Here is a 14,354-nt window from a genome sequence, read left to right as displayed (position 1 = left end):
CTGCACAAGGACACTGTCCGGACCTAAGGTGACACACAGTGAAACACAAAACTGACTGGAAAAAGGGGATAGGTTTGAATACTTGTAAATGACTAAAAAATTTCCCATTTCAGGGTTCCTCTGGTGAGCAAACACTGTGGGGCCCCTGATTGCATGTGTCATGATGCAAGGTCTTCTTTACCAGACACCTTACAGCAGGCTCCCCCATAAACTACCAAGGATCATTTTCATAATAAAAATGTACCACTAAGTTGTTTAATGTTTCACTGTACCATGACTTTTCACCCATTTCAAATGTGCCACCAGGGGCTGAAGAGACAGCTCAACAGTAGAACACTTGCTGCTCTTTCAAAGGACCCGAGTTTGAGGCTTACAAGTGCCTGTAACTCCACCTCCAGGGAATCCCTGCCCTCTCCTGGCCTTCTTGGGCAACTGCACATACCCACAAGTAAATGCATAATTAAAAATAAAACCTTAAAAATTTATTTCTGAGGCAAAAATAAAACAAAATGCCCTTCAGACTGTGATGAGGACACTAATAATTTTGTGTACTTTGAAAAGACATTAATTATGTTGCCTGGAAACTTGGACACCGGATACTTCAGCTTAGAAGATCTGCTATACAAATGAAAAACACATTTTTTTCCTTGCTGAAACCACATAATTTTACATGCAAAATACTGTGTGTGTTGTGTAAGATGTAATCATTTTAACGAATCTGTTTTTCAATGTGACTGTTTGCTCACTTTATAATGTGTGATTTTTTACTGTATAAACTAAATATATTTTATTTATAGTTATGTCAACTCATTTTTTTCTGTAAACAGCATGGAAGCCTTCAACAGCTGATAACTGGATTCCCTTGTCTTAGGGTATTCTGTGTAGATTATGTATTTTTTTAAACCTGATATGATCTTTACCCTGTAATTCTGAGCTTACAGATTATAATGGAGAAACACTTGTTTTGGTCTTGTTACAATGGATTTAACCTCTACTACAATGTGAGTTAATTACCCTGGTAAGTAGGGAGGTGCAAGCCTTTTATTTTCTGCTCTTCACATTTGAATTTTTCTATAGAGACAATATTATATAGACACCTTTTACAGTTCTTACTGTAGCTTTTTACATCCATGTAAAATGTTTTTCTACTGTACACACATACACTCTGATACAGACATGCCTTGATTCAACGCTGAGATAAGCATTGGTAGAGGACAGACAAATGAGCTGGTTAGATTCCTAAGGAAATCATTTCCATGGTTAGAAATCCATTCTGACTATATACACAGCTCAAAAAGGAAATCATGCATATTTTCACTTCCATGTCTTCTGCATTAGACTTAAAATACTTACAGATGAAAAAGCAAAGCTTCATGATTTGTCTCAATTTTTACTGCTAAATCCATACTTTCTTCCACCATAGAAACCTATAAAAGAGAGCAAAGCAAATGAAATGAATTCATAGTTTGAAATTGTATTTAACAAAATATAAACTTAAATCAGTCTGCCATGACTTGTTAGCATTCAGATTTATTTTGCCAGCACCATAAACAAGCTTCCATCTCTTGTTGATCATTTATCAGAAGATGCCAAAGACAGTGATCTTCACCCATTTCCTAGCAATGAAGGGATACTCAGGACTACCCGTTTTGTCCACGAATGCTCAAAGCACTTAACTCATAAGAGTGATTCACACCTTAAGCTGTGTGCACAATCAATGTGGCTTACATTGAGTACCTGCTTCTGTGTGAGTCTGGATTATTGGTGCCTACTATGAACAGGACAACTATGTGGCAGATTTCCAATAAACTCAGAGCACTGCATTTCTTTCTAATGTTCTTCACAGGTTCAACTATCGCCATATGTTGTCACAACTCACTGTCAGAGAAATTAGACATATTCTGTGTGACTCTGGAGGAGACCTGGTAGGCTTGACTCTCCTTCCCTCAGATGTACCCACCCTCCAGGGCTTTGTAATACATCTTATCCAGATGTAACTGTGTACTGAATCCTGTGTAGCTGCTACAGAATTACCAGATCTGGTACCATTAGGGGAACTCCTGCAGCATGGGACCCATCTGGTGTCTCACCATCTTCAGGAGCTTGTCATCTTCCAGTTATTTCACTTCTGTTGTTTTCATCCTTTGTCTCCCTAGAGATCACGGTAAAGCACATCACTCAGTGAGTTCTCCGGTGGATCCAGATAGTAGGACAATTGCTCCAAGCTTCTCCTAAAGTGATTGCTAGTGAGTGATACATGTTTTATCATCTTGTCATGAACTTTGCTTCCAAATTATAGATGAAAAGTTTAATCCCTCCTTGTAAATAAAACATGAAAGGTTCAAAAGAAAGCCCTATACCATTTAATTAGTCAACAAAAATGCTATTCTGATTAAATTTACGTACTGTATCTTTGTATTGTTTTGATAGCTCAGCAATTTTCTCAGAGTATATCAAGTGACTTCTTGAGACTATGATTATGCTTTTGATTATTTTGATTTGCATTTATTTAAAACAATGTAAACTATACCAAGTTACTTAGATCTAAGAATGATAACCAGAATAATGAAAGATCCATCTATTTTCATCTAATTATTCCCTTTTATATATTTCCATTTTATGTGTGATTAAATCACATCTACAGAAGTCAGGCAGTCAACTAGTAAGGGCTAAGGTTAAAGCTGGAATTTTAACACACCTACAAATCTTATTTTTTTACCCAATTGTTCAGTTTTCAAATGTTGATATATTTACTATAGGATATACACAAATTTTGTATATGTGAAAGGGGACATAATGGAAAAGATTTCAGATTAAAGTTATGGATGAATTATTGCTATGAAGATGGTGAATCACAAGACTAACTCTGGAGGAATTTCAACATGAAGGAAAACATTACTGGTGATAGCTGAAGACGTTTTTAAGAAATTGACCAGGGGACTGAGTTGAGTGTTGTGCAAAACTGTCTTCCAGGCATACGTGGTTGTGGCACCACTGAACTCACAGCAACTGCTATGGCATGCACATGGTTGAGCACACCAACATCCTATCGTGGAGAGACTATTCCCTACCTCTTCCTGAAGATTCATAGGCAATTAATAGTTGCTAAATGGAAAGGCTCAGGGGGCCACAATAGGCCCTGAGGATTTATAAGTAGTTAGAGGTTCTAAGAGAAGGAAATACATTTTCTTCAGTGGTGAAATTACTGTTTAAGGTGCCCAAGGCTATATTAGCCTCTAGCTTATGTCTCTTTAGGAAGCTCATTTGAATACATACACATACACTCACACACAGGCACAGATGGGGCACATGAACCTCTACCCTGAGGAACAATTTACAGTTGATATCTTCTAGGAGACAAGGAGTCAGTTTTCTTTAGGAGTGTGGCCAATTGTAGGTTGACCATGCTACAGGGGATGAACCCACACTCATGCATATGTGGACAGCATTAATTACACTCAATTAAAAACAGTAATAGGGTCTATAGAAATGGCTCAGCAGCAGTAAGGAGCACTTGCTGCTCTTGCAGAGGAGTAGAGTTCAGTTCTCAGCACCCACACAGTGATTCACAATCATCTGTGACTCCAGTTCCAGGGGATCTGACCTCTGTAGGCACTAAGCACACTGTGGTGCACATATGTAAATACCCACACAAAAAATCATTTTAAAAAGTATATATATATGCATATATATATATCAGGTTGGAGCAGGGGATGGAGGGAGAGATTACTGAAAAGGGGGGGGTGCTTCCCAGTCAGCTCAAAACCTGGTGCAAGGGACTCTCCCAGGAATAAACAAGGATAGCCCCAGATAAGACTCTTAGCAATAGTGACTAGGTAGCCTGAACTGGCCATCTCCAGTGATGAGAGACGTCAAGTGAAAGGAGTGAGAAACCAACCCAGCCACATAACCTTTGACCTACCATCTGTCCTGCCTGTGGGATGTGCTTGGGTAATGGCAGCCTAGAGATTGAGGGACTGGCCAATCAATTACTGGTCTAGTCTAAAACCCATGCCAGGAGAGCAAGCCCACCTTTGACACTGCCTGGAGCACCAGGACCCACGGGCTGGATGGTACAGAGACCTAACCAAACACAACTGGGGAGAAAAAAAAGTGTTATGATGCCTAACGTTATTCTTCTATACACATAGATTAGTGCCTAGGTCAATTGTCATGAGAGAGGCTTCATTCAGAAACTGATGGAAACAGATGCAGTGACCCACCCATTAGGTGGAGGTCAGGGAATCCTGTGGAAGAAGAGAAAGGATTGTAGGAGCCAGAGGGGAAAAGGACACCACAAGACAATTCACAGAATCAACTAACCTGGGGTCACAGGGGCTCACTGGCTGAACCTACAACCAGGGAGCTGGCATTGGCCTGACCTAGGCACCCTGCATATATGCTACAGTTGTGCAAGTTGGTCCTCTTGGGGGTCTATTAACAGTGGGATCAGGGGCTGTCTCCGATTCTTTTACTGGCTTTGGGGACTTATTCATTCTGGGTTGGCCCTGCCCAGCCCTAATACATAGAGAGGTGCTTAGTCTTATTGCAACTTGATATGCCATGTTTTGTTGATACTCATGGGAGACCTGCCCTTTCCTAAACAAAAACCAATGAGGAGTGAATTGGGGGTTGGGAACAGAGGTGGGGGAGAAGCTTGGAGGAGAGGAGGGAGGAGAAACTGTTCCAGGATGCAAAATACATTTACTTAAGTAAAAAAAGAAAGTAAATACATGATGGAATTTAAAGTCAGATGTGAACTGAGAATAAAGGAAATTACTGGGAAGCAGGAAGTTTGCAGGCTTGTGCGCTGGCAAAGACCAAAGGTCAGTCTCGGGTGTTGTTTTCCAGGAGCCACTCACCTTGTTATTGCCCACCTTGACTTCTGTGGCAGTCTCTCTCACTGGCACCTGGAGATCACTAACTCAGCTAGACTGGCTAGCCAGACGGACCCCTCTCCCCTGGACCAGGATAACCAGCACAAACTGCCACACCCAGTCTTTTTCATAGATGTTGGGGATCAGACTCAGGACTTCATTCTGGAAACCAAGAGCATTTTATCAACTTACATAGATCCAAAGTATTTTTATAAGAAAAGCTACAAGAGCTATATGATTTTTTGTGAGTTGAATTGCACACTTCTAAAAATATGTGTTAAGCCCTAATGCAACCTTGTTTAGAATTAGGGTTGTATTAGTTATTTTGCAGTTGGGATGAATTCCTGATAAAAGTAACAAAAAGTGATGACTTAACTATTTTGACTTCCTATATCATTGTTCACACTTATTTGGCTACATGAACTTGAGCACAAGGCCATGGTGGCAGTTGAGTGTAGTAGACAACAGGGGTTCACACTCTTGCAGTGGTTTAAGAGGCAGAGGCAGTCTATAAGATGTTTTCATAGGTCATAACCAATAAGAGCCACCCTCCCTTATCTGGAAGTTTCCAGAATCTCTCAAAATAGCAAGGCTGGAGAGATCAAGCAAGAATTCAAAACATGAGTTCATGGGGGACATTTCAAAGATTCAAACCCTAATATGGATCTTTGCAGATGCAATTATGTTGAGTCCATGTGGGCTCTAATCCAGTGACTTTCATATACAAAGTGAAAAACAGAGTTTTATGGAAAGACAGGCAGAAGGTGTAGCATGAGTCTACCAACCAAGGAACACCTGGGATTGCCTAGCAACATCTGAAGCTAAGAGGAAGGTACACACTCTCTAAGACATTGCAGAGTACCCACTCTGAGAAGACCTTGATTTTAGAATCTTAAACACCAGTCTGTGAGACAACACCAAGTTTGTTACAGCAGTCCTAGGAATCTCACCCTGTCTCTTCCTCCCTGTGCTCCATCATACTTCTGTCATGGAAATGACTCCTGGGAAAACAAGATTCAATTGCTGGGATGTCCTTCAGTAATACAGAGATCTTTAAAAAACATGAGGTAACTGGCTTCAGATAGGTACAAAAATATAGCAGGCAGGCAAAGCTGTTAGTAAAGGAGTAGTAATCAAGTAAGTAAAGGAGACTGAACTACACTGTATATAAACTACAATTAGTTTAAGAAACTAAAGAGTGGAGGTAAACAAGGCCCCCGCATCCCAGCGTGCCTTCCAGTAACTGGGATGGCCACAGAGCTTCCCATCCCAGCAGGAGCCAAGCACCCCAGATCCCAGGTCTTCTCTTTCACCAAGGTAATCAGGGGGCCAGCTGGTCTGGCAGGACCAGGTAAAACAGGCCCTGCATCCGGGCCTGCATTCCAGTGCCTGGGGTTTGCCTGGGAACTACCACAGAGCTTCCCATCCCGCCAGGAGCAGCCCAGATCCCAAGTCTTCTCTTCCACCAAAGGGACCAGGGGACCAGGTGGGAGGCTAAGCACCCCAGATTCCTGGTCTTCTTCTCCCCCACAGGACCAAAACTAGGACAAGGAATAGAAGAACTACCAGAGTATTGGACTTGCTAGCACCCACCAAAAAGGAACTCTGGTCCCCTAACCACCAGACCACTAAGGGGCTCTTTTTGCACCCACTAGAAGAAGAGATGGGAAAGAGACAATACAAAAACACACCCAGCAACAGAAAAACAAATATGATACTGCCAGATTCTAGAGACTCCACACCAGCAAGACTCCAACATTCTAATGCAAACGAAGCAGAAGAGAATGACCTTAAAAACAACTCCATGAAAATGATAGAGGCCCTAAAAGAGGATATAGGAAAATCCCTCAAAGAAATGGATGAAAAAAACAAACCAAAAAGTGCAAGAAATGGAAGAAAAAACAAACCAAAAATGCAAGAAATGGAAGAAAAAAAACAAATGAAAAATACAAGAACTGGAAAAAAAGCAAACCAAAAAATGCAAGAAATGGAAGAAAAAGCAAACCAAAAAATGCAAGAAATGGAAGAAAAAGCAAACCAAAAAATTCATAAAATGCAACAAATGGATGAAAAGATAAACCGAAAATTGCAAGAAACAATTCAAACAGTGCAAGGGTTGAAAACTGCAATAGAGACAATTAAAAAAAACACACAATATGAAGAAAGGCTGGAAATAGAAAAGCTGGGCAAATGGTCAGGTACTACTGATACAAGCATTACCAACAGAATACAAGAGATGGAAGAGAGAATCTCAGGTGTCGAAGATACACTAGGAGAAATGGATTCATCAACCAAAGAAAATATTAAGTCCAACAAATCCTTAACACAAAACATCCAGGAAATATGGGACACCATGAAAAGACCAAACCTAAGAATAACAGGTATAGAAGGTGAAGAAAACCACCTCAAAGGGGCAGAAAACATATTCAACAAAATCATAGAAGAAAACTTTCCCAACCTAAAGAAAGACATGCCAATGAAGGTGCAAGAAGCTTACAGAACACCAAATAGAGTGGATCACAAAAAAAAGTCCCCTTGCCACATAATGATCAAGACCCCAAATATACAGAATAAAGAAAGAATATTAAGAGCAGCTAAGGAAAAAGGCCAAGTAACATATAAAGGCAAACCTATCAGGATTACACCTGACTTCTCCATAGAAACTATGAAAGCCAGGAGGTCCTGGATAGATATTCAACCAACACTAAGAGACCATGGATGCCAGCCCAGACAATTATACTCAGCAACACTCTCAATCACTATAGATGGAGAAAACAAGATATTCCATGACAAAACTAGAGTCAAGCAATACGTATCCCCTAACCCAACCCTACAGAAAGTTCTGGAAGGAAAACTCCAACCCAAGGAAGTTAACTACAACCAAAAAACATAGGCATTAGATAATCTCACTTAGGTTGGGGATTTAGCTCAGTGATACAGCGCTTGCCTAGCAAGTGCAAGGCCCTGGGTTCGATCCTCTGCTCTGAGGGAAAGAAAAACAAAAACAGAAAAAAAAGAGTAGATAATCCCACTTTACCAACAGCCAAAAGAACAAAGGGGTGGAATTCCACACATAATTCCACCAGCAACAACCATTTCAAATCAAAGAAGAATGAGCAATCAATGGTCATTAATATCCCTCAATATTAATGGCCTTAACTCACCCATAAAAAGACACAGGCTAACAGAATGGATTCAAAGACAGAACCCATCCTTCTGTTGCATACAAGAAACACACCTCACCCTCAAAGACAGATATTACCTGAGAGTTAAAGGTTGGGAAAAGATTTTCCAATCAAATGGACCCAAGAAACAAGCAGGGGTAGCAATCCTAATATCTAACAAATTAGACTTTAAAATAAAATCAATCAAAAGAGATGAAGGAGGTCATTACATACTCATCACAGGTGAAATCCACCAAGATGAAGTTTCTATTCTGAGCATCTATGTCCCAAATACAAAGGCATCCACGTAAAAGAAACATTACTAAAACTTAAATCACATATAAAGCCCCACACACTTATAGTGGGAGATTTCAACAACCCACTCTCACCACTAGACAGGAATACCAGACAGAAACTCAACAAAGAAGCAAAGGGTCTAATAGAAGTAATGACCCAACTGGGATTAACAGACATCTATAGAACATTTCATCCACATAAAAAAGAATATAACTTCTTCTCACCACCACATGGAACCTTCTCAAAAATTGACCACATATTTGGCAACATATCAAACCTCAGCAGCTACAAAACAATTGGAATAACTCCATGAATCTTATCAGACCACCATGCGTTAAAATTAGAATTCAACAACAACACAAATTGCAGAAAACCTACAAACTCATGGAAATTGAATAATGCACAACTGCACCATTCCTGGGTCAAAGAAGAAATAAAAAAGAAATTAAAGACTTCCTAGAATTCAATGAGAACGAAGACACAGCATACACAAACCTATGGGGCACTTTGAAAGCAGTGTTCCGGGGGAAGTTCATAGCACTAAGTGCCCACATGAAGAAACTGGAGAATAGTTATACTAGAGAATTAACAGCACAGCTGAAAGCTCTAGAACACAAAGAAGCAGACTCCCCCAGGAGGAGTAGATGCCAGGAAATAATCAAATTGAGGGCTGAAATCAATAAAGTAGAAACTAGGAAAACAATACAAAGAATCAATGCAACGAAGAGTTGGTTCTTTGAGAAAATCAACAAGATAGACAAACCTTTGTCCTAACTTACCAAACAGCAGAGTGTGAACATGCAAATTAACAAAATCAGAAATAAAATGGGGGACATAACAATGGACTCTGAGGAAATTCAGAGAATCATCAGGTCATACTTTGAAAACCTGTACTCCACAGAATTCGAAAATTTAAAGGAAATGGATGACTTCCTGGATAGCTATCACTTGCCAAAATTAAATCAAGAACAGATAAGCAACTTAAATAGACCTATAACCCCTATGGAACTAGAAGCAGTCATCAAAAGTCTCCCAATCAAAAAAAGCCCAGGTCCAGATGGCCTCAGTGCAGAATTCTACCAGAAATTCAAGAACAGCTTATACCAATTCTTCTCAAAGTATTCCACACAATAGAAGCAGAAGGGTCTTTGCCAAACTCTTTCTATGAGGCTTCAATAACCTTGATCCCCAAGCCACACAAAGACACAACTAAGAAAGAGAACTTCAGACCAATATCCCTCATGAACATTGATGCAAAAATACTCAATAAAATACTGGCAAATCCAATCCAAGGACACATCAAAAAAAATAATCCACCACGATCAAGTAGGTTTCATCACAGGGATGCAGGGATGGTTCAACATACGAAAATCCATCAATGTAATCTACCATATAAACAAAAACACATGAACATCTCACTAGATGCTGGAAAAGCTTTTGACAAAATCCAGCACCCCTTCATGATAAAGGTCTTGGAGAGATCTGGGATAACAGGAACATACCTAAACATAATAAAAGCTATATACAGCAAACCAACAGCCAACATCAAATTAAATGGACAGAAACTCAACGCAATTCCGCTAAAATAAGGAACAAGACAAGGCTGTCCACTCTCTCCATAACTTTTCAATATTGTACTTGAAGTTCTAGCCAGAGCCATACAACAACAAAAGGAGATCAAGGGGATATAAATTGGAAAGGAAGAGGTCAAACTTTCACTATTTGCAGATGATATGATAGTTTACATAAATGACCCAAAGAACTCTACCAGGGAACTCTTACAGCTGATTAACACCTTCAGCAAAGTGGCAGGATCCAAGATCAACTCAAGAAAATCAGTAGCCCTACCATATACAGATGATAAAAGGGCTAAGAAAGAAATCAGAGAAACATCACCCTTTACAATAGCCACAAACAACATAAAATACCTTGGGGTAATGCTAACCAAACAAGTGAAAGACCTGTATAGCAAGAACTTTGAGTTTTTAAAGAAAGAAATTAAAGAAGCCCTCAGAAAATGGAAAGATCTCCCATGCTCTTGGATAGGTAGAATCAATGTAGTAAAAATGGCAATCCTGCCAAAAGCAATCTACAGATTCAATGCAATCCCCATTAAAATCCCAGCACAATTCTTCACAGACCTTGAAAGAACAATAATCAATTTTGTATGGAAAAACAAAAGACCCAGGATAGCCAAAACAACCCTGTTCAACAAGGCAACCATCCCTGACCTCAAGCTCTATTATAGAGCTATAGTCCTGAAAACAGCTTGGTATTGGCACAAAAATAGACAGGTAGACCAATGGAATAAAATTGAAAACCCTGATATTAACCCACACATGTATGAACATCTGATGTTTGACAAAGAAGCTAAAAATATACAATGGAAAAAAGAAAGCATCTTCAACAAATGGTGCTGGCATAACTGGATGCTGGCATGTAGAACAATGCAGATCGATCCATGCCTATCGCCATGCACAAAATTTAAGTCCAAATGGATCAAAGACCTCAACATAAATCCAGCCACACTGAACCTCTTGGAACGAATTGGTACAGGAGACAGCTTCCTGAACATATCACCAGTAGCACAGACACTGAGATCAACAATTAATAAATGGGACCTACTGAAACTGAGAAACTTCTGTAAGGCAAAGGACACAGTCAACAAGACAAAAAGGCAGCCCACAGAATGGGAAAAAATATTCACTAACTCCACATCTGACAGAGAGGGCTGATCTCCAAAATTTACAAAGAACTCAAGAAGCAAGTCTCCAAAACACCAAAGGATCCCATTAAAAAGTGGGCTACAGAACTAAATAGAGAATTTTCAGTAGAGGAGTCTAAAATGGCTGAGAGGCACTTGAGAAAGTGCCATCAGGGAAATGCAAATCAAAACAACTCTGAGATACCATCTCACTCCTGTCAGAATGGCTAAAATCAAAAACACCAACAACAATTTATGCTGGAGAGGATGTGGTAAAAGGGGCACACTCCTCCATTGTTGGTGGGAGTGCCAACTTGTACAGCCACTTTGGAAATCAGTATGGAGATTCCTCAGAAAAATGGGAATACACCTACCACAAGACCCAGCAACTCTACTCTTAGGCATATATCCAAAAGATGCACACTCATACAACAAGGATATCTGTTCCACTATGTTCACAGCAGCATTATTTGCCAGAACTGGGAAGCAACCTAGATGCCCCTCAACCGAGTGGATAGAGGAAATGCGGTGCAGTTACACAATGGAGTACTATTCAGCAGCAGAAAAAAAAAAACAATGGAATCCTAAAATTTGCAGGCAAATGGATGGCACTAGAAGAAGCCATCCTGAGTGAGGTAACCCAGTCACAAAAAGAGAAACATGGCATGTACTCTCTGATATATGGGTTTTAGACCTAGATCTGGGGAGTGCCAGCCTACAATTCCATGGCCAGAGTCTGGGAAACAGAACCTTCATTCAGTGGCTGATGGAAGCAAAGACAGACTCATACAGCTAAGCACTGAGCTGAACTCAAGAAATCCAGTGACAGAGAGGGAGGACTGATGACAAAGGGATTAAGACTGGGCTGGTTTAACTCTCAGAAATAGCTGACCTGACAAGGGTTAGCTCTTGAATCCCAGGCTGATGCCTGGGAATCCAGCATGGGACTGATCAAGACCCCATGAAAGTGGGTGTCAGTGAGGAGGCCTAGGTAATCTATTGAGCCTTGGGCAGTAGATCAGTTTTTATCCCGGGTATACAAATGGACTTTGGACTCCCATCCAACAATGAGAGATGACCTCTCACCCTGAACTGTTGGGGGAGGGTCTAGGCCCTGTCCTGGATGAAATGACAGACTATGGACACGCCCAGGGAGGGTGACACCCTCCCAGGGGAAATGAGGGGATATTTGGGGGGGTTGGTGGGAGCGCAGGGGAGGAGGGGAGGGAAACAGAGAGGGACCTGGAATTGACATGTGAAGCAATCTTGTTTCTAATCTAAAATTTAAAATTATATATATGTATGTACATATGTAACATACATATATATATATGTTAAAGAGTGCATCTGGGAAGTGCACATTACAAAAGTAAATAAATAAATAAAGTTCCCCTGAAGCGAATACTTGTATTAGGTAGAAAATAATTAAATATCTTATTCATTTACTGTATTTAACCCCTTTTCACCTGAAATAACAACGTCTCAGAGCCCTCGGCTTCGAGCTTCACCAAAGTCCTCCATGCCCCAGCGGTAGCACCGCCCACCAACTGCTTCATCCAGAGTTTTTTGCGCCAACAGCAACGCTTGTCAACTGCTTCACCCAGAGGCCTTTGCACTCAAGTGTAAGGCCCGCCAACTGCTTTACCCAGAGACCGTTGCTGCCTGGTGCAGTGCCCGCCCACTTCTTTACCCAGAGGCCTCTGGGCCCCAGGCAGCAGCAGGCATAGAAGGCAGGTACAGTCCGTTTCTCCCAAATGCCATTGTGGGAAAGAACAATGTAATCACTTCAGGCAGAAGCGCACTCCAACCTGAGGTGGCAAGCGAGCACACCCCAAGCCGCAGTTTTCCCAGAGGAGCAAGGGGAATTGCAATGATGGTTTCCTGAAAACCTTAAGTGACTTGGAATAAATTTCATGCCCCCATCATGAAGAGCTATATATTTCAAGGTTCTCCAGAATTCCAGATGTGTCAGTTGTACAGCTGTTTAGGTTCTAAAGAGGGAATTCACTTATTTGTGATAGAAAAGGAAAAAGAAATGTTGGCATTCTAGTACAGAAAACGAAGTCTAAAGTTCTCACAGTGTCACTGAGTAAGTGTCAGGGCACAAATAAATAGCTGAACACATGAATTATGCCCAGTCAACACTTTCTTCAGAAGAAAATCTAATTTATTTAAGTGGAGTTCCCAAAGTAGGTATAGTCTTTATTCTCAGGAAGTCTCGGAAGGTCCAGACATTATTGTTATCAATTATCACCATAAATAGACTGGTTTGAAATCCTCTGTTATTATTGACATACAAACATTTAGAGATAAAGACTGTTGTCACAGCATGCTCTCAACATCGATGAGACCAGAATCCTGGGGTGACATTCTGGGTTGTCCACTAAGCACAGACAAGCAGTTATATGGGCCCAGACAACCTATCCAGCATGGTTCTTCTTTACAACTCCTAAATGTAACCTACCTCCAATGAGGTTACCATATGCACAGTGCTTAGAATAATGCCTCACACCTGTATGATAGGCCGTGAGAAAGCTAACTCATTTTTTAAAAGAGAGTTTCCCTCTTTAATTAATATTTATGCACATACCACCGGGCATTGGTGGTGCACGCCTTTAATCCCAGCACTCGAGAGGCAGAGGCAGGTGGATCTCTGTGAGTTTGAAGCCAGCCTGGTCTAGAGAGCAAGTTCCAGGACAGCCTCCAAAACAATACAGAGAAACCCTGTCTCGAAAAACCGTGTGTGTGTGTGTGTGTGTAAATACAAGCTTCTGAATCTGTTTAGTGTTACTCACATGCATATGTTTTTAGGGCTGACCACTTGGAGTAAAATAATCCATCTGAGTGCTCATTACTGGAGAACACTAGATTTTTCCCTCCCTGGCAGTCATTAACTGCCTCTAACTCTTCATCTAGGGACCTTATGAGAGTTCCCCCTTCGACTGGTGTTCTCATCATCAAGATCTTGTCTAGGCAACCATATTGTAGAGTTCACAGGCAAGAGCTTCCTAGAAGATACACTCCTGCAATATGTAACAATAATAATTAAAGAAAAAGAGGCCACGAATTCAAGGAGACACATAAATATGGAAATTATGTAAATATGGTTCACATGCATGAATTTAAAAAAAATGAAAGCAAAAGAGTTTCCCTTATATGAGGATTTAATGGAATGTTTACCAAATGGATTTTAGTGCCAATAAAATGTATTTTTAAGGAAATGTCAATAAAAAGAACAGCTGTTTTCCATTTTATCAAAGGATACACATAACATTATGTTTCTCTTTTGTTCTGAAAGTCTCCCCTAAATCT

General features: G+C 40.5%; 1 long non-coding RNA gene across 1 annotated transcript in view; it reads right to left on the bottom strand.

Moving 5' to 3' along the window:
• The window catches only part of LOC121140560, a 51,910-nt gene extending 39,269 nt beyond the window's left edge, over nt 1-12,641 (bottom strand). The window contains exons 1-4 of the long non-coding RNA XR_005877472.1: nt 12,509-12,641; nt 4,863-5,039; nt 2,091-2,152; nt 1,354-1,427 (exon numbers count right to left, since the gene is read on the bottom strand). This is a non-coding gene — a long non-coding RNA (uncharacterized LOC121140560). The remainder of the gene's footprint in view (nt 1-1,353; nt 1,428-2,090; nt 2,153-4,862; nt 5,040-12,508) is intronic.
• Between the last annotated feature and the right edge of the window lie 1,713 nt (nt 12,642-14,354).

Source organism: Mesocricetus auratus, unplaced genomic scaffold (assembly GCF_017639785.1).
Source record: "Mesocricetus auratus isolate SY011 unplaced genomic scaffold, BCM_Maur_2.0 Super-Scaffold_100004, whole genome shotgun sequence".
Classification (NCBI taxonomy): domain Eukaryota; kingdom Metazoa; phylum Chordata; class Mammalia; order Rodentia; family Cricetidae; genus Mesocricetus; species Mesocricetus auratus.
The sequence above is the reverse complement of the archived record's forward strand: the minus strand, read 5'-3'. Positions and strand labels throughout refer to the sequence as shown.